The following is a 21,522-nucleotide window of genomic DNA, read 5'->3' as shown; positions in this document are numbered from 1 at the left end:
ACCTGGCAACAGACTCGGCGGCTGCCCCGGGGGCATTCGGTGGCCAGCCGGGTCATGGCACCGGACTCCCGTTAGTTGCTTTCGCCTGGCAGCAAGATGGCTTCGACTGACAGGTTCTTACGTAAAATACAAATATGGAAAGACTACGGCTCACGTGGTTCGGCGTTGACCTAATTTTCAGATATAGGAGTAGTAGTTATAGGTATGTACGTAACAGGTATTGAGATAAGTTGATTCTCTGGACCATTTCGTTTAACAGAAAGGACAATTACCTAATGAATTCCACCGAATTATTTTGTACCTTATATCAAGTCTGAATGATGCATTGCTGCGCAATTTATCGATATTTGGGCCGGCGATACCTACACCGAAGCATTCTTGCTATTCCCTCACGATCTGAATTTAAATAGGTATTTAGATTTGAAACGACAACTCTCCCTACATTTCAATGAGTTCCGCAACCACATAAGACATTAAACTTCTTCACTAGAAGTGTCCTTACCCACAAATGTCAGATCCCACCCTTTTTAAGATTTTGTATTCAAGTCCTCATGCCTACCAACGCTGACATTTTACCTAATGCGGACATTGTTCCAAAATGCATACTCGGAATGCGGATGGCTGCACACTGCACACTGCACAGTGATCGTCTATGTAGAGTGTAGACAGTCAACAGGCATACGCTTCACTACAACAGTGAGACACGACGATGCATGCCTCACTGCGGTGATGACATTAGCAGCTGCGGAAGGTCTGGGACCCGGGCCGCCCCACTGTGCTCAGATCGCGCGAGGTGCCGGCCAGGGTCTGCCTGACCCCGTCGGTCGGTTGGTCGGTTCAGCCAGAGTCGGCTGCCAACGCGCCCTCTGCCGGCGGCTGGCGGTGCGGGTCCTCCGAACTGCGGGTCCGGCAGTGCGTGTGTGGGCAGGACGAGCGCTGGCCAGGCAGGGTTTGAGCTGATACAGTGAGACAGAAGTGTGAGGGATTGGTGTAAGCGAGGAGAGCGACTGTGACGGAATCTGGAGAATGCTGAGATATGTGTGATCCTGTGTGATCGTGACGGTGACAACGTGCGGAGCGCATGAGTCCGCCGTGCTGGCGCATTTATTGAAACCAACCTGTCTCATCGCTGACGGTTCAAAACACTCCTGAGCTGTGTGAGCCGGATCGTCCGTCAACTTCATCTGGCAAATTTCATGAGTACCTGAGTGCGTGTCACCACATCGTGACGTCAGTAGCCGTCACGTGAACATCCGCCAGTGTCTGTGAGTGAGACACGGCGTGCGTTCGAAATCCAAGGGAGATTTCATCCTGCGAAGAAGGTGAATGCTCGCTTATATAGTGTCATACTGCGTGACAGTGGCCAACTCGTGGTCACAGGGTGAACGCTTTGGTCCCCCATATCCTGTGTGAATGTGCAACCAACTCCTGGGATTGTCGTATGGCCAGGAACGACGAAATACCCACAGAAGCGTGCTGTTTTTATTGCTTCTGCCATTAGATCTGAGGACTCCTGAAAAACAGCATCGATTTATTTCCTTTTGTTGTCTCAACTGGTAAACAAGGAGAGACCTTGCTCGAATTGGAGTGAAGTGGCTTTGAACTTTGCGGAGGGTGCAATCTAAGTGTTCCTTTATTATCCGCCGTCTTTGTTGTGAAGAGCGTCAGCGAACTTGTGGAACAGGACCGCTGAAGGAGTGAAGCGACCGCAGGGAGTTCAAGGTCCCAGCGACGGCTGGGTGCCAGCAGCAGCTCCGTCATCGCCAGGTGGGTCCCGAGCTGTTTACCCGAGTCCAAATTGAAATGACAGAGTGGCCCTGTGCGCCGCGTTTCTAATCGATTAGCCTTGGCTGCAGTCGGTGGATCAGCCAGCGACCTCAGCCGGCTGACATTACGGCTCAGTTCTTTGACATACCTACCCATTGGGCTGCTCTTTCGAAATCGAAATAAGTAGGAAAAAAATGTTGGCTTTTGCTCCATATTGCATACATATAAACAAAATTTAAAAACCTTTTTCCGCGGGAAATTAAAAAAGATTATCAAACTAATAATTTTTAATGAACGTTTTATTTTTATTTTTATTGAACTGTGAGAAGCAAGACACATTTTCGCACAGTTGAGGCGCTATATGGCCGAGCCACTTGCTAATGTTTTCCCTCGAGTTGAAAGGTAGCCAAATGCAATTCTCGAGTTGTGAAAACATCCTGAGAGCTATGAGATCACCCATTAGCTGATGTATATTTTAATAAGCGGCGGTTCACTTTAGTACAACATGGAAGCAGTTAAAATGCCTGTTCATGCCTAGCATTTTATTTGTTTGCCTTCAACAAACGAAGTGAACAACTAATTAGCCATAGATGGTCGGACTGTATTTCAACGGTATGGGACATATTTTCCAATTCGTTTGCGCTGTATTGATTTTAAAAAGGGCATCATTGGCATACCGTTTGTATATCATTAACTGCCCCTTTTCATATATTTTTGTGGGTATAGGCACCTACTAGGTGCTTATGGTTTTAAAAATCACCTCTATTCCATAAAATCTCAAAAGCATGCTGTGTCCTCTCGCTGTGCCCATGTTGAACTCGATAATTATGCTAACTAAGCATGACGCCTTACTAGGCTGGAGCTGTCGTTTCTTGCTAACTCATGACATGACAGGCGAAATAAGTGGTGAATGGTTTTTTAGCAACTTTCGAGACCTCTCCGGCAGTAAATGCAGGCCACTTTGTAGACCGCTCGCTAAAAAAAAAAATGGGAGACTTATGAGATTAATTGCTTACAATTGAGGCTGAAGGGATAAGAAGCATGGCTTATCTTATGGATGCTCTTTTGCCTAACCATTCAGCACAACGCATGTGGAAGAGAAATGTGCTCCATCATTTTTTTTTTCCTGTTCATTTCATTGATAATGCGACTGCAGAAACTCCGGCATCCATCTTGCAGCGTCATGTGGTGCCTTTTCAAATGCGATATCATCCACAATGCAGCAACCATCAGGATAAACGACAAATATATGAATGATTCGATGTCATTCATGCGCTTCGAGATTTATACTGCATGTTTCCTTTCCTTTCGACAGGATATTCATTCAGACACAGTGATTGATTTCAAACTTCACTGGGCTGTATCAGCCGTCAATCTCGTATATTTCTCCATAAACAAAAACAGTTCCCGGCGGTCGTCCACGAAGGTTGTGTTGGTTTGCGTACAATGAGCGTTATAGCCACGGTCACGTACCCCTGGACGTCCCATGGCCCCAGGATGTTCAGTTTGTTTTGATAACGGGCGCGAAACGATCGTCTCGTCATTGGCGGTGAATGCCGGATGACAGGTTGTTGTTGCTCGTCTGTTTGCACGTCTTGTCTTGAACGACTGGTAACGACAGGGTTCTGCACTGTCGTCACACAAGGGTGCTGTGATGGATTGTTGAATCAAGACGGTGCGTAGTTAAAACAAGAAAAATGTAGAATGATGCGCACTTGGATGGGTCTGGTGCGGCATATCGTTGAGGGCAACTGTTCAATTTCACTCGGCTGCATTGGAATGTCTAAAGTAAATGTTGCCATTAGTGTTTTATAGATAGCACGGCTGCAAGGCGCATTTTTCAGAGAACACAACTATTTTCCATTCAGCTGAGTGATGCGACATTCACCACCGAACAGCATATCATCTTGCATATTAATTGCAATGTGGGCAATGAATACTTAATGTTTCCATTATTTGAAGCAAAGCATTGTTGAAATTCGTCTAAAGCACATTGCTAGCCATATACGAGCGAGTGAATTCACAGACGGCGACCAGCTGTGCCGTCTGCGACTGTCGTCGCCGACCGACTCCCAGGCCAGTTTACATGCTCCGACCGACCCGCCGCCGCCGATGCCATCGGCTGTCAATGGATTAGTGGCCACTGGCCAGGCCATGTCTTCAGCTTAGGCAAATGTGGCGCGGCGAAAAGGTAATGCATGCTTTACAATGCCACGATCGCCAGCCGGAGAGTAATAAATATAAACTTAGCTCTGAGAATTCTCGCCCTCCTGTTCACATGTAAATTATTCTTTTCTCGGGCTAATTTACACATCAATTTTGAACTATGGCAAAATTACGCGAGCGTGAACACGTACCTACTGTATTTCGCCTTTTGTTGTAGGTCTCATCACGATCACTTTCGATGAGTTATGCAATTACAACAGCTTTGGATTTTGATGCATTCCTGCTCTAATGCCTATTTCATGCTAGGGGAGGAGTGAACTGAGCATCTGACTATCGTAAACTCAGGGTTTTAATTGCTTTAAATTCCATCCAAACGCTCGCGCAGCATTCGTGGCGTGCAAATATAGACTATGTGCAGCCGCTAAAAACTGCCCCTTCCAAGCATTGATTTTTATAGGAATTATCCACGCGGTAAGCATGCAGATAACCCCTTTGGCAAAGCAAAATGAAAAGATGTTATGCATGAGTTGTGAGAGCGTCTGTACGATTTAACAAATAATCCCAAAATTTGCTCCTTCACATGTTATGGAAGGTAGTTAAAACTTAAACTGCACAAGCCATGAAAGCTCTGGTATTTGAAATGACAAACGTTATGTTGACGAAGTTCCTACCACATGCCTCTCGACACTTGATAAATCTCATTTGAGGTGGCCATCCATATACAGTAACATAAGTTCTCAGATTTTGTGAAGACTTAGAACGCTGCTTCCCGAACAATGTCCCTAAGTAATAGCGCTCGCCGCTGAGCATGTTAAGAATATCAAGTAGCCGAAAACCACGGCCATTTGAGCCCGCCCGATGATCTGTTAGGTACTAATGTATTCAGTTTGCTTCTCGTAGAACGTTCTTTGCTTCTGGCACTTACCTTAATTGCAACGTCATATATGCAATAAAGGCAATTTTATGTTGTCCAATTAATCACAGAGTTTAATAACAACATCTACCTTCTACATGAACGACGAGCATATCCATCCCACGTATTTATGTGGCATGTTTTCGTGATATTTCTCTCGTGTCGTGGCATTTATCTGATGATATCAGACGACACAGAACCAACAATAAACGCTCCATCACCAGTAATTAAGTTTTCCATTAAAAAAGCCCTTCCTCCGACAAAACCCTAGCTCTAATTGCACCACTTGTACATACACTGCATCCCGCGGCTATGTCTCTGATAATGGGAGGTGTACCTGAGAGAGGCTTCATCGACGCGCGTGGGAGTGTCGCCACCGCTGCAGACCGGAAAGCGCGATTGCACGGGGGTTTGCGGATGTGGGTCTACCGTCTGTGGGTTCACAGGAGAATGGGCCTGCTGTTGGACAGGAGTGACCCGTCGCGACTAGCACGGCGGCTGACAGCGTACGGTAGCCGCGGCTCGTCTGAGTGACAGCGGCACGACGGGCCTGCACGGCGGCAGCTGGCATGCGAGTGTCTGGTGGTAGATGATCGGAAACGGGTGTTTACTCTTATTGGAATAAATATGGTGGCCAGCTGAAGAATTTCAACGTGATAGTAAGTACTTCCACGGATGGGTACGTGCTACTTTCGGTTTTGATGGTTCCTGGTTCCTGACGAAAACGCAAATTCCCGAATGATCCTACCTAATGGTTTAAAAAAAAAATGAAAGCACTTTTCCTCTCGTTGGCATTGTTGGCGACTTGAAAATAAAAAACTTGCTGTAACCGAGATAAAAAAGTGTCGTAAGAAAGCACTGCAGTAAAGCAAGCACCAAATTACCCATCTTTCGTGGTGATGTCTAGTATGAGACTGAATCAGCGTCTTCTTGCCAGTCGCACGGCAGCATTAACTTGCGCTGTAAATTTCCTATCATGTTGTATTCTGATTGTTTGTTTGTTTTGTTGGGTTAGGCCCTTTCGGTCGACAAGACCATTGCAGAGCCGGAAGGATGATAGGATTTAGGGGGAAACATTGGTCTGGGCAGGCATCCTAGTGAGTCGCCGGGGCTGAGCCCGTCCAGAGGACAGGCCACCCAGCCCCAAGGCACTCACTGCACCCGGCTACGGGGTGCGCTCCCTCGGGAGCAGCGGTGCCGCTCCAAGGGAGCAGCCCGCATGAGATAAAGTTGCCTGTCCAGCCCGGAAGGGGGTTGTGGCGTGGTGGAGAAGGATTTCAGTTTCCTGAGGATAGAAGCACGGATAGGTGTATTCTGATTTCTTTTCCAGGTCTTTTATTCTGCTTGTCATATAGGGGAGAGTGGGGCAAAGCGGCCACCCGGGGCAAAGCGGCCACCCATCTTTTTAGCCCTTCATAGCTGGCGTCAGTTCCAATTTATGGTTTCCAATTATACTTCTCTTCACGATCGTTCGAATGAGCCAGACCGGGGTTTCAGGCCCATCACCATTGTTCTGTGAAACACGGAAAAGCATTTCTTGCCAGGTTACCAACTATGTTTACAATTTTTAAATGTTATGTTATTCCATAACCGTTTTGGAATTTTATAAGCGTTCTTGTCCATGCATTGCATGGTTATCGTACATGTATTCTACCAATTTTAATGTTTTTTACCCCACTAATAGCTAAGCTGGAATATTTTTGTCTCGGACGGTATGCGCGGGGCAAAGTGGCCGGGGCAAAGTGGCCACCCCCCAATTGGCCATAAGTTGCTTCCATCTGGATAAAAACATTATTTATATTGAAATGTGTCGTCATGCATTCATCTTGGCCACTTTTCAGTTGCATGAGTTACCAAATAATGCAATTAAATGTTTATTTTCATGAAAGTCCTTTCTTTGTTTACCTACAGGTGGAAGATGATAAAGTAAACATCCATCTTCGATTAACCTTGTCACCATCAAATACACTAGTCGTACACGAGGCAACTGTTTTGTTTCTCATATCGGGACTTGAGAAGACGCCGGTGGCCGCTTTGCCCCAGGGTATGGGGCAAAGTGGCCAATATGCATAGGTTTAAAGTTTTGTCAATATCTTTCATATGTGAACGCCTTTGGAAATAAAACGCAGTTGAAATAAAAGGCAACTTACTAGGGATCACATTGGTATAGAAAGAATCTTTCCAAGTTTAAAAATCAAGCGTTGGCATCGTGAGAAGCGTTAGGGTGGCCGCTTTGCCCCACTCTCCCCTACTCATGTAGCCCGAATTTCAGCCCACGTTTCGGAGCGATCGAAATCCGCGAAACACTTTACTCCAATCCCGGCGAGCTCGGCCATTTATCACAGAAAGTGCGCCAATCGGAATTCGATAAAAGCTCCGAGTGAGTCCTGATAAAGCCATGATACCACAAAAGCCTCCTGCTGGTCCTTTCTTGGCCACAAAGTCGATTGTGCAGAGAACTAGGCCGGCCCCGCGACATTGTTTATAGGACAGCCATAACACTGGTACTATGTACGCGCCCGGGTTTGTGCATTGTCTCAACATTGCCAGCCGTCTGCAACATGGGGGGTGAAAGGTAAACGGTGACCGGCCGCCAGACGGGGCGGTGACAGGCAGTCCCCGGTGGTAGGATATGGGATCCGCTGGAAGCCCCAATCAGGTTATCTTCTCTGTGTGCAGATGTACCGATGTGGGGCGAACCTATCGGCGCATCTGACCCCAATACGAGGGCTACCAGCAATAAGGGGGAGGTGGGACCGCCCGGTGGGGTGGGCTACCACAAAATAATACAGCACACAGATTGGTGCAATGTGGTGACAGTCACCGAATGAGTGAAGTGAAGTCAGCATTGCTCCATGAGAGAAAAAGGTGGAGCGTAACCTAACATTCGATAATTAATTGACGTAATATGAATGGCAGGCGGCAGCCACCTTTCCCAGGCAATACACTATGTGTTACAGGGTTTTCGATCAGCCACGACAATGTTTGGAAAGGTGGTGACGGACACTAATGTCACCGGTGATTGTGTCTGTCGCTGCGCCTTTTCGAACATTACTAAATGCTGCTTGAAATGAAATCCCTAAACTGGGCCTTGTCGTTGTGCTAACACAGGAAAGGAGAAAATGTGTGATTGTGGGTCAAAAGCAGCAGAAAATGCGTATTAGATGGGAAAACAGTAGGGCAAATTTGGAACAATATTTAGAAATGGTGGTCAGCCATCGCACAAAAAGAAGGTTTAAAATGGTCTAACTTTAACTGACGCTTTAATAATAAATGCATTCTTAATTTATCCTTCCTTGGCAATGTGGCATTTGTTATTGGATTGACGGTGGCCAAAAGCAGTGAGCAACCCAAAAAATGGTTTGATTTGTGGATGGGACATTCTCAAACCTTTGACATGTGTTGAACAATATCAATCAAAGTATCCGTCAGTCGTAAGCCATCCATGCATTGATTACTCCGGAGTCGGACCTTTGGTAGATAGCGGCAAAAATACATATATGTATCCTACGTTTGTTTACACTGCGCGCGATATGACAAGCCGCCGTGCGGCGGCTGGCATGCCGACAATAGATCATTGTTTGTTCATGCCACTTTGGTTGGCGAAAACCGTACATAGAGTCCTAAATAATTGTACCAACGTCGATGCATGGAGCTGTATAAATGGCAGGCCACAATCAGAGAATAAGCTGCCCGGAGACCGAAACATACATAGGCTGGGGGGGGGGGGGAACCCGACTGGTCGTGGTTTAATGGCACTGTATCAGGAACTGCTGTCACTGCTGCTAGTTATTACGGAAAAGGTGTCGAGTGGCGCGCTTTTGCTAGGACGGGATGCCCGTCAATGGCCTCCGACCCTCTGTGCCACTTAAAAAATCTCCATTGAGCTCTCGTTAAATTGAACATTTTAGCAGCATTTTCTCAGCGCGTTCTCGCTTAAGTAACTGTGACCGTGACCGCCCAATGACCTCAGCTGTGACTGCCTTTTGTGACCGCGCCCCGACTGTCCGGAGTCGATGACCGGCCATGGTGAGCCTTTGACCGCCCGGTGACCGTGCGGTGCCTATAGCCGCCCTGTAGCCCTGTGGTGACCTCCGCCGGCCGGTGCCGCGGTGGTGGCGCGGCGGCGGCCATTTAATATCCCCGTCCGATCCCACACAAACACTGCTGCTGACCGGGGGCGTCAATATAGCCGCCTATCGCGCCGGCCAGGTATTAGCGACAGCTGATTGCGGCGCGCCGCGGCGCAATTGTCACAGTGCCATCGGCGCCGCGTCTGCCGCGCCCGCGCCACCGCCCGATGGCCGCTGAAGGTGATAATGGGGCCCGGATTGGGCCACAGTCGGACGTCAACCAGCTGTTGGTTGTCTTTCCTTAGCCCTTACCGTTTTCGAGCCATAGCTTGTGTTTGCCGTTTCTGCAACGTTCAAAAGTCGCAGTTTCCATTGCGCATATGTTGTCTGCGAAATTTGTGCCTTTCAGACGAATATTGCACCTTCCAATAACGCAGTTGCCGGTTTGCTTATGTATTTATGCAAGCCTAAGGCAAATCAGGGTTTGTTAAGATGATGATTAATTGCATGCATGTTCAAGCTTAAATTAAATGCCCGGCACTTATTTTAGTAGCATCACTTATTTCAAATGAAATGGATGGCTGTGATGAGCATCGTTATATATACTATGTAATACGAGAAGTAGTAGCCTTTGCTCATACTTTAATGTTCAAATAATGCACAAAATTGGGTATATTAAAATAATACTGATATTTCACCTTGCGGCATCATCAGAGTACACCTCTGATGATGCCGCAAGGCGAAATATCAGTATTATTTTAATATATCCAATTTTGTGCATTATTTGAACATTAATATGAGCAAAGGCTAGGTACTACTTCTCGTATTACATACCATCACTTATTTCTATTTACTTTGTTCTTGAATAATTGTGCAATTACTAATCCATTTACCGTAATGTTTGGGGCTGTTACATATCGATGGTCAGCGCCATAGGATTCCAGGAATCATTCCACCAGAGCTTTGAGTCGGTGAGGCTGATATCATCACCGTCTCGCCAGCAACTTTTAACCGTGAAATATTGGATTACTTTCACACACAGCACCGCGAAATGAGACGAGCCCTAGGGAAATTCACTGTCTTAGTATTTGCTACCATAGTGGAAAAGCTGCTCTCATACCTCAGATTGTCTGGATGAATGCGCGGCTCCTGCTGGCTCTGGAGTAGGTACTGGATTACTGGATTACTGGATGCATCCCATTACAAGACAAGTGCTCAGGGGAGCACTTTTTCTCGGAGCCGGCTGTGGTGACATGCAGGCATGCATAATGCAATATGCATGCACCCACACTCCACAGCTGGTGACTTTCGACCGTGGCTGGAGATATTATTTTGGTTAGTTATTTGGTAAGAATTTATTTCAAAATTAAGTTTTACGCATTTTATGACACCCAGTAGCGTGCTGTGTGTTCGGCTTCTTGTCTCGGTGAAAGCTCAGCGTGGTCGAGTAAACCACAGTCAGTCGGCTGTGTAGTGTGTATAACCGGCCACTTTGGGCAGCCGGGCCGCGCCGGCTCGGCCGCTATTTGCCCGGAAGACAGATTGTGGGCTATGACGCGCACCTTGCCGGCCCTGCCGTCCATAACAGTCACTCTGAATGTGTTCGGCCGCCGGGGGCGCCTGCGGAGTCGCCAGGCGATACTAATGGTCGGCCCCGGGCCCATTGTCGATGCATTACCAAACGGCCAGCGCGGCGGCCGGCGCGGCAGCCCGCCAATACACGTGCCTCGATACGATTTACTGAGGCGGGTTCAAAAGTCATTTTGATCAAATGGTGTGTAATGGCTCGTGCGTCACCGGGCTTGTTACACGTTAATCATACTAATTGGAATTGAAAGAAATGCAGCGGCCGCTGTGTGAAATCTTAGAATAATTATAAATCTAATCTCGAATCAAGTATCGATATTTTCGGATCGTTTGTAGGCATGCCATAATTCAAATGCTTCTGGGAGCGTGCTATGTTTCTGCCACAAACTGGATGTATTTCTGCTATGAAATCACTGCAGGTGAATTTTCGCTCTGCTTCTCCCGCAAATCTCTTTTCGATATCGCTTGTTTTTACATACCGTCTGAAGCCGATTGGAATAGTCCCCAGTGAAATGGCTGCAACTTTTCACATTCCCCATACACATACAGCCGTCCCCGTGGAAAAGTTGATTCCTTTTAAGTTATTCGTTTTCCCCACAACTCGACCGTTTCGGTCGCTCGTGGTCACTGTCTGGGGGCCAGACGCAGTTGCGGGCGGATAAATTCCCGTCGATTCGACGGCGGCCAAACACACTAACTACTCATCGGCTTCTCGGATTTCTTGGCGTGTCTAGTGAATGCAGGGTGGGACCCTCCCCCCCCCCCCCTCCCCGGTGGGACGGGTCGGATGGCACGGCTTCTTCGGGCTGTGCTCCCGGGACCGGGGAGGGGGACGGCTTGGGGTAGGGGGAGCGGTAATAGGAACAATGGGGCATTGGGGCAATTAGGTTGTGCTGTCTGCGAGCAATAGGTGTCCGTAACCCTCCCTGTCCCATGCGGGCGATTCATGGTGCTAAAACATAGCAATAAATTCATCAGACCTCATGATCATTTTACGTTATTATTTCTTTATCATGGCTCATAAGTTCATACATTACCTACACTATTTTCATGGTAATTAGCTTCTTCCATTGCAGTTCAGATGCATCACCAGCAGACGGTCATCTGGAATGGTTCCAACTGTTGAGCCGAGACCGATGCAACCAAATACGTCTGATGTCCAGCCCCTCCCCCCTCTCCCCCTCCTCCGTCCGCCCATCGGCACTCCGACAGGCCGCGGTATCGATTATAAATCAGTGTCGCCAGTTACGGGCGCCGCTGAAATCGGCGGCCACACCGCGGCAAACAGCGCTCCCCGTCGTTTAGCGTCAAAACGTCGGAGTTCGGCGTCGTCGCCGACGTTTGGCAATCGATGGGCATGGCCGCGCGGTGACCGGTCAGGGCCGGGGGATGATTGCATTGCTACGCATGCGATTGCGGAGCCCCCGGCGACTCGTTTCAGTCGATGAGTTCCGCAGACGTGATGTGAAGTCTGACGATCGCCGCGGCACAATATATTCTACCGACCGACTTCATTGAGGCTTGTATCAATGGTGAACCGGGCGCCGCCGTATTTAAAATTGGGTTCGTTGGAATAGTTGAATCCGGAGGTTCGAATCTGATGGTTTAATCGCCTTTTTAGGGCAACAGTCTTCCGAGAGTTGAGTCGGAAAGATGCGCTTTAGCATAGTCTCATAATAACTCCAATCTTACAATGGTTCTAACGAAGGTAACTTGAAATGTGAAGGAGGGTGTCGTTGTTTCGAGGTCTGCAATACGTATGATTGATTAGGCCAAGTTGTGATGCTTCAGCATAGTCAAGGCAGTCTTCAGTGTGATTCATTTAAATTTTAACATACACTACGACAAGGAACACGATTTTATGGAGTAGGTATGTCGCGAATAAAAGATGACACATGACGAGAAAAAATGGACTGTTCTGTGACACAAAACAAGCTCGAGGCTCAGACACTAATAAAGAGTATGATGGTACAGACAATCAATGAGTCAGACTGTCACGGCAGGGCGAAAATTCTCAGCGTTAAGTAAGTGAAATGCATTTCGTTGGAACTCTAGCTCGCATTGATATGGTTGGGGTAGCACATCCGAAACTTTTCTGACAAGAGCTAATTTAGCAAGCTTTTATGGTAATTCAATTGTTTCCATCGAATCACTAAAATACTAATTTTAAAAAGTACAGAGGATATAGGTCTCAGAGTTTGGCAAAGGGGGAATGGTATCAATTTGGTCGTGGTTGTTTCAGCTGATGATAAACAGCTAACACAATTTGCTGTAGGGTTTGTTTCACATCCCCTCTCAATGGCAACTCTAACCCGAGCCCCCTAATGAGGTATTTAGCCAAACACCGGGGGCTGGTGGTGGCGCTTCCGCTCACCTCTTTGTCTTTCTTCCGAACGGAATAAGCCACGTCAGATCCGACTCACGCCACCGAGTCTTGATCAGTTACTTTTTCAAGGTCATCATTCGCGGTCTCGGCTCAGGTTTTTCACGTTTATACGGCGACAAAAGGCCAATCAGAGGGTCACCATTCGCCTCCGTTCGCTAGGAGCAGGTATTGACTTACTAATTGAGACTTCCGACGGAAGTCGCCGATAGTCTATGGCACACCGATTGCTGGATAAAGATGCAGCTTTTTTGGCAGAAAAAGACCCCTTGAAAAAACCATTGGTATATTCCAGCCATTTCCATACTCTTGTGCCAGCTCCCTGGCGACACTCGAACATTTCCTCGCGGCCCGTATCCTTTGAGGGACAGCATTGCCTGCTAGGCAGTGAGCCGACATGACTCAATTTCAATCCTTTGAGTCTTCATTCGATTCAGTAGCCGATCATCCAACAAAAGTGTTCAATCAACGAGGAGTCCATTTTTGCAGTGTAGCGTTTTTCACTTTTGGATGTGTGCTGACTGCTGACTTTTGTTTCTGTTGAGCAAGAAACACTCAGCAGAATCATTTGAAGCAGATCCAGAATTTGTTCTCTGTTTTTGTGCTATGTTTATCGGACTGGTATTGAGGCGGCGCAGGACTGTGTTTGGAGAAGAGGAGCAGATATTGTTCGAGAAAATCATTTAGCGAGAAAAACCCACCCCGCAATCTCAAATCAAATGACTATCATTCTCCGCCGCTAAAATTGAACCATAGCTCAACAACGCTGCTCACTGGGAGAAAACCCTTCCGATTCACAGGTCAGGACAGTACCTACAAAGAGGCAATCATAGTGCCTAAAGATATACGAGGTAAAACCTTGTAAAAACACCGTTCCATGCTTCTATCCTCAGGATGCAGAAATCCTTCTCCTCCACGCCGCAACCCCCCTCCGGGCTGGACAGGCAACTTTATCTCATGCGGGCTGCTCCCTTGGAGCGGCACCGCTGCTCCCGAGGGAGCGCACCCCGTAGCCGGGTGCAGTGAGTACCTTGGGGCTGGCCGGCCTGTCCTTCGGGATGGGCTCAGCCCCGGTGACTCACTAGGGTGCCTGCCCAGACCAATGTCTCCCCCTAATTCCTACCATCCTTCCGGCTCTGAAATGGTCTAATTGGACCGAAAGGGCCTAACCCAACAAAACAAAAAAAGAAACTTGTAAAACATGAATTCATCAGACGTCATGACACCTTGATGCACTGGTAAGATAATGCCATAGAGTCATCAGTAACTTTTGTATGCAATGTTACATAAAAACGTACCGATTTTAACAATTATTGTCATAAACAACATACCAACCCACACAGATAGGTAAGTCGTCTCATAAATTTGGACCGAACGCCAACCAATCATACCCGGGGGTAATGTTACAAATCACTGTCGTGCTGCACAGACGGGGATTCCGGCGCCCGCAGCTCCGGCAGCCGGGGACCCATCTCACTCCAACCCGCGGCGGCGCTCCCACGTGAGCCGCCGTCGGTCCATCGTCGGTGGCGACGCTCCGACGCAGCCTCTGACGGCCGCCGGGTCGAGCCGAGACGGTGGGGTGGCCGGCCGCCGGCCGCAGCGGCCAGTCCCCGACGGCCCGCCGCCCCAGGCGGTCTCGGTGACCGGGGTCAGCGCCGGGCCGTCAGAGGTCAGCGCCAGGCCGTCGAGGTCAGCGGCGGCCGTCAGAGGTCAGCGGTCAGCGTCGAATCCCCTCCGGTTGAAGGGTCGCCAATCGACCTCGCTGGCTCAGCAACTGGCCACAGAGTGGCAGTCACTGATCGGTTCACGTCAGGGTGGAAACTAGACGATCAGAGCACAACTTTGCCGGTGAGTGTCCAATATGATTGAATATGGGGTCATTTCAAGTGTTATTTAAAGTGGCGTGCTCACATAGATCAGTACACAACCATATAATGTGTGTATGGGATAAGGGCGTTCTCAGCTATATCAGTAGGCGGAACTATGGTCAAGCGTACCCATTTTCGGGAACGCATTTTCGTTCCCATGTTTGGGAACGATAAACCCAAATATGGGAACGCCATGTAGGCATTATTTAAAACAAGAAAAAGAACCGTTAAATGACGTCCAAAAAATATAAAACGATCGTGAACCGCCTGATAGTTGTCTCAATATTGTTGGGAAAGAGTTTGATATTGTAAGGCCCATCGTAGTTTCAAATCGTTCCCCTATTTCTAAAGCAGTCCATCACCCGGGCCGCGAGCCCAAATTTGGGAACGCTCTCGTATACTGGCGCTGCAAGCGTTCCTTATTATGGGAACGGCGTACCCAAAATTGGGAACGATTTCACCGACGCCTTTCAGGGGCTCTTTTCATTAACAAGCATCACGTCCAACGCCGCAAATTATTGTTAATGCAACAATCATCAGATGACCTTTCCGGCAAGACCGTTGCATGTTTCGCCCGGTCTTCTGCGCTTTTATTCCCGTCGATCTCGCAGCGGGCACGCCCCCCTCTGCAGGATTACGTAATCCACAACGCTCAGCGATGTTCAACAAGGTCTTCCATACCTATATCCACCGTCCGCGCCGAGGGTGGAGACATGTCAAGCACCTGTCTGCTAATCACCGAGAGTTGACGAGCACAAGAAGTATCCAAAAATGGGAACGCTGAATATGTTACACCCTCAAAACACCTAGTCCCAATGAAAATCTAGTTTTTTCCTTTCTTAATGAGTGTAGTGGCAAAAGGCCTGGTAGGATGGGCACGAGGAACGATCGAAATCAGCATAAAAATTATAAATAAGCCACACAGAGCGACCTATATCAGAGAAATTCCCTCCAAACGATCATGCTTAGAAACGCCGAAGACAAAAACCACGCTCATGACGCTGCTTATAAAACAACGCCAAACAGCTAGCATCCAAATAAAATATGTCTTTCAGGGCTGATAAAATACAGCTGAATGATTTTAAACCACTGAAACTGAGTTTACAACAGTAGTTCGGTAAAATCACTGACGTTGCACGCGGTCGATCGCCCCGACACCAAAAGTCAACAATATTACCTCGGGACTGTCCGCGTGTTCGCTTGCATATGTCAGCATCTGGTGTCGCTAGAATGAAACTTCATAACCAGGCGAAAATTATTATACTTGACCTCAAAATGTAAAAAATGCTTCATTTTCCTTAAAATTGCATGTTAAATGTCGTATAACCCATATTTCCACCATTCTGTCATTTTTAAAAAATCATTAAAAATATCATTCCACGGTCAATTTCCTTGTTCCACGGTCAGATTAAAGATAACTTTATGGAGATTTAGTAGATACTTAAATCAGCGTGCACTTTTTTGAGACGTGATGCACTTTTGAGTTTTAGTGGGCGAACGGCCGAAAAATTGCCTTCCGTTCTCATAAATGGGAACGCCCGTTCCCATATTTGGGAACTCCGTTCCCAAAAATGGGAACGTTCCTATATTTGGGTACTCATGACCATAGTTCCGCCTACTGATATGTGGTCTGCAGTGCTCATCTGTTTGGTCGCCTCGCTTCGCACAATACTTGCTTTGTCATATTTTCGCGGGACACGATGAGGAATGTAGTTGCATTTCAACATTTTATTTTTGAAATGCATGGTGCTCGCAATAAGGAGACAAGAGACCGCATCATCGGAAACGGGCGATTTGGTATAAAACAAATATGTGGTTACGGGCTTTGCATGCGCATCGTGCATACTGGCCCTAACAGTATTACTCGTCCAACTGAAGTCGATTCCTCGCAATTCAGTCCCCTCGCTAGCGACTTTGAACTGCCACAGTGCACTGTGCAACTTGTGCCGTCTCTCTTTTGTTTTGTTGCATGAACACCAATTGAATTACTCCACTGTTCGTAACAGCCGGGCCATGGGAAGCTGGCTAATTTTCGGCGGCTGCAACACCGAACTAACCACCTACCCACCCGCTGGCGCTGGGACCTCCACTCATTTATTATCGCGACGGAAATGGAAGCGGTTCATTGTCAGCAGCCACGCACACCGCTCATCAGCTGTATAACGTATGGCCTGTTACACTTTATTCTGCGCGTGCCATGCATGAAATGACATTGCACGGGGCGCTAGGTTTCACTATTTTGGTTACATCATGAAAAATGCGAAAATTTGTTCGAGAGGTATGAGCCGATTTTGCTTTTAGTGTAGTAAATGACAAATTAAAAATAATAAAGGCTGTTCTTAAGTCAATGTAGTTAGTATTCCTTTATCATTGGTTACTTTACTCGCACTGTCCTTTTCATTCATGAGGTGAAAATAAAATGGAATGTGGAATGGATTTGACGGCAGAGATATGACGTTCGAATTCGCGTAACAAACGATGTTGATTTTTTTAAGGCAGGTCCGTCCAAGGTAGGTCCATTTTAGCAAAAAAAAAAAACACATTCGCATGCACTGTGAGCGAGCCGGACGTCTAACAGGAGCAGCAACGTTATGTTTAACAGCTAGATTATGTCGGGCCCTAATTCTCAGAACGTTGCCAATAAAGTCCCGTAATGACACTATTTTCACCCGCACAAGCACCGAGAACGAGGTAGTTGACGGCACTAACGTTGAAGTTAAAATATGAAGGTGAATTTTCATGTTGGCCGACAGGGCCTCACCGACTGGTGCCTGATAGGGTTACGCAGTGTTGTCCGCATCAGGATTCTTGTTTTCTTTGCCGTGCCATCCGTCCCCGGGAAATTCGGGCAAGCTATGGGGAAAATGGCAGAACAACAGTTGAGGAGTCCATAGACAGAGAGGGCTTCTTGGCGATTAACGCAAACAGTCTTTTATATACGAACCAGAAAAAAAATGGTAGGCATGGGGCTCGACCCGATCGAGCTTGGCCCGACCTGTAACACTTTTGAGAAATCAGGAACTTATAGCGTGTATGAGAAATAATAGAATTTAAATACATCTCCCATCTATGCTTATCTGTTATTTTCTTCTCAATCGTGCGTCGGGAAGAACAATCTCTTTTGTTAGGTAACCCATGGCCTCAACCTCAATGTTGAAACCTTTTCAAACCTTTTTGTGGGGACAATCCTCGCACGTGTTGCATGCTAAATCAGGGTTGTAAAAATTGTCCCGTTTGCAAAAACTCCACAATGTCCGTATGGAGTGCTTTGGCTTGGAACTGAATGGTGATGTTGGTGTATGGTAGAGTGGTGCTGTTGGTGTTGAATTGAAGAGTGGAGAAAGTTGACAATGTATGGGCTGATGGCGCTTGATAGAAGACTCTTTGACCCACGCAAGTTCACTGGGATTTCGCTTATAACGTGTGTACGTGCAAGGCGTTATTGTGCTCACTCGTCAGTCGTCCAGTGGCCCAAAAACGCCTCACCGGTTATTTCACTGATCTTAGCGCTCAGTCCGTATAGTAAGGATCTCCAGTACTATAAAGCGCTGTTCATGAGCTCCATGCAAAACTCAAGGGAGATAACAATCAAGTCTGGCTCAGTGAATGGGCGGCAGGGGAGGCGACGTTGTACACAGGTGACATGTCAAGCCACCTCGGCTTGGCAAAGCAATGCCAGCTGACTTATATGACTATACCGACCATTCGTGTCATACCGATTTGTATTAAACTGGCACATCTCAGAAGCAAGACCTATTATTTGATCTTTGTGTTGTGCTCTTTGAGCACTACCGAAATTTTCTGAGTGAGGATAAGGTGAAGAAAATGCATTTTCTTTTGTAACATTGACAGATCATTAATCTACACTAGCTGTGGATATACTTTTACGATGGGAGCGCATTCTCCTTAGGACTGCATTCCATTTTCCACGAAGTTATGCTCCTTTTACCCGATGTTGTGCGATTTATTCAAGCACGGCGCATTATCACTCGGACGTATCACGCGAGCGGTAAGCTCCGCTGATGTTAAGGTTATTACGTGTCGGTAACGAGAAGTAATGACCCATCTCATACGGTAAGTGAGACACCGGAGATGGATTGAAGGGCAACAGGTCTGCGGCAAGAGACGCTGCATTTGCGTGCGTGCGTGTCGTGGATTATGCAAATAGGGACGCAGAAGGACGAAAGGCAAAGCAAAATGGCCTGATGGGCGAATACCCTGCCACACCAAGGCAGCTATAAGGCGGTTGTCACTGACATGTCCAAATACATCTTACTAGAATGTAAATCATTTACATTCTATTTGGATGTATTTGGACATGTGTAATGTGTATGAAGTTTGCGCATTTTTGTAATTTGATAAGAACTGTGTTCGTTGTGGAGCTTCCATTTCCAGCTCCCTGTCAGGAAGACAGATGGTGTTTATAACGTCGTTTTTTTCTGTATAGGAAGTCCATCTATGTATGAGAAGACTCTCCCTACTTAAACATGCTTATTTCGGATTCCTGGACACATGGGTGGAGAACCTGCCCCGGCCACCCCGGCCGTGGCCGGGGTAACTTTCAGCCTACCCCGGCGCGGCCGGGGTAACTTTTCTACTCTTGTAAATCCTAAAAGCTGTCTCCATACGAGAAAAGAAAACTCACGCTCTTCGAATGTTGACTTCCATGGGCGTAATATTGCAAATCAGGTAGGTATTTACCATTTACTTAACTTGCCATAATCTCCAACCCAAAGACCCGCGTGTGGTCGCCAATGCCAAGATTGCTCTCACATCCTGTTCAGTTTCGAAATTTTGTCGCGCCTTCGGCGCACTTTTTTAAAACCACTGCTTAACCTCATTGCCTTCGACTGACCTGCCACCAACCGCAACCACACCCGTTTATGAGCGCACCCGTCAGGGTGCTCATAAACACCGAGCGGCCATCATGCTTCGAACTCGGACTGTTGTAACCGGGCCGCGTGCTCTCGCCACGCGGAATCCAACGCTCTAGCAACTGAGCTACGAGACCGGGACCGGTCGATATTCCTGGATCGACTCCATGTTTGTATTATAAGAGCCGTCCAACATTGAAAAAGGCTACGCCCGTGGATGTCAGTGACCTATTGTAGTGCTTTGCTATGGTTCGATCTGTCAATTTCTCTGTAAAGCTTCTACTATGGTGAGTTGTCTTTTTGTAGCTATTTTGAGACACAATAAAAAGCTGAAAACGCAACATTTAGGTACTCAAAATGGCATATGGTTTGGTTTGGGTTCGGTGTGAAATTGGAAGTTTAAGTAAAAAGAAATAATAATTTAAAAGGAAATTGCCTTTTCGATCATTCCAAAAATGTTTTGAATAATACGGTGTCGGATTCAACGCTCATCCTTGAACAAACACAGCATCCTATTCCATGCGTCAGAATAGGGGTTTGATGATGACCGTTGAGAACAACGTGAGTATATCGTCTTCCCGCGACTATCGGTCGCCGGCCGGGGTAACTTTTTCAAACATTCTCCACCCATGCCTGGACAGCACTCAGTATAATCCGTTGCAAGCAAGATGTATCACTCTGGTATAAAAGAAGTTGAAGTGCAGCATGTGACAACATAGGTAGATTAGCAGATGTGTCCTTTTCCACGAGCAAGCTTCACGGAAGCATTTGTCTTTGGTGCTCATTTTGAGTGCTGTTGGCTGAGTTGATAATGCCTTTTGTCCTAGACTGGTGACTTGGTCATCGCTCACTCAAGAGCCTTGCAACTCAGCGGTGCATGGCTGTGCAATAACGTCAATGGATTTCCGGCCCGGCAGAGAATAATGACTCACCAGTCTGGTGTCAGCCCGTTCAACGCGCGATCACCAGTGAATGGCCTATCTCTTCTCGCTGGATGTATTCCGGCCTGAGTGGATCCTGGTTCCATAAACTACATCTTCTATCGTCGTCAGTAAATCCACCTGGGTGGGATAAGTCCCATTGATGGGCCTGAAACTCACCTAATGAGTGCTATGGCGGGTGACGTTGAACATCATGTAGAACACTTGTCTGTTCAGTTTCCACATTTTTATCCATACACCTACGAATAATGTGATACAAATAACATTATTAACACTAAGGTAGATAATAATATATTACAACAGTGAAACCCGAATAAGAAACAATAACACTGATTTTTTTCTGAAGCTGGCTAGCTCCCTATAGGTAATACAGTGAACAGATCGAGTAGAACGTATCACTACTAATGAATGCCTAACTCAATACCTATTACTTTCCAAAAAATAGTCACGCCACCATGCCGCAAGGTGGTGCAAAAATGTGTTATGCAAGCAGTCGCATTTTAGTACATCTTATGGCACGTCCTATCACATATCGTGTAAACGACGCTGAACGTGCGTTACGTCTACCTGAATCTATTAGTTACCTTACCGTCCCCCTGCATTGTGTTTGTAGCTCTAAATTCAGTACAAAATGTCGCCTTTCGTCTTACGGAAGAGGCTTTCCGGCGAATTTACGACTGCTCGGGCCGTTAAATTAAAGCGATGACTACCTCCTAACGACACGTGAATTGCAAGTGGTCGAGGACATTGTTCTCGTACACAGCCACGACCATTGAGGTCAGACGCTAAGATGGGTGGGGTTCCAGGAATTTCATATTCAGGCTTCAGCTCTGGCTTGGCAAGAAGAATCATATCTTTCCGGTCTGTCATTGTATTGATTAAAACATCTGGAAAATATTTCTTTATTTTATTTACAATCTAATACATCACCCGTTTGCTTCTCTGAG

The 21,522-nt window shown here is 47.0% G+C and overlaps 1 protein-coding gene across 11 annotated transcripts in view; it reads left to right on the top strand.

Moving 5' to 3' along the window:
* The first annotated feature begins 819 nt into the window (after positions 1 to 819).
* The window catches only part of LOC122389122 (vasoactive intestinal polypeptide receptor 2-like), a 79,770-nt gene continuing 59,067 nt past the window's right edge, over positions 820 to 21,522 (top strand). For 4 of the 11 annotated variants that reach the window (XM_043380834.1, XM_043380830.1, XM_043380829.1 and 1 more), the window contains exon 1: positions 850 to 1,767. The gene's annotated coding sequence lies outside the window, so the exon portion shown is untranslated. Of the gene's footprint in view, positions 1,768 to 5,310; positions 5,506 to 14,497; positions 14,741 to 21,522 lie in introns of those variants that run through there. The other 7 variants (XM_043380831.1, XM_043380826.1, XM_043380824.1 and 4 more) reach the window with 5 other exon arrangements.

Source organism: Amphibalanus amphitrite, unplaced genomic scaffold (assembly GCF_019059575.1).
Source record: "Amphibalanus amphitrite isolate SeventyFive unplaced genomic scaffold, NRLGWU_Aamphi_draft 000344F_arrow, whole genome shotgun sequence".
Taxonomy (NCBI): domain Eukaryota; kingdom Metazoa; phylum Arthropoda; class Thecostraca; order Balanomorpha; family Balanidae; genus Amphibalanus; species Amphibalanus amphitrite.
Note: the sequence above shows the minus strand (reverse complement) of the source record. Positions and strands in the feature narration are given on the sequence as shown.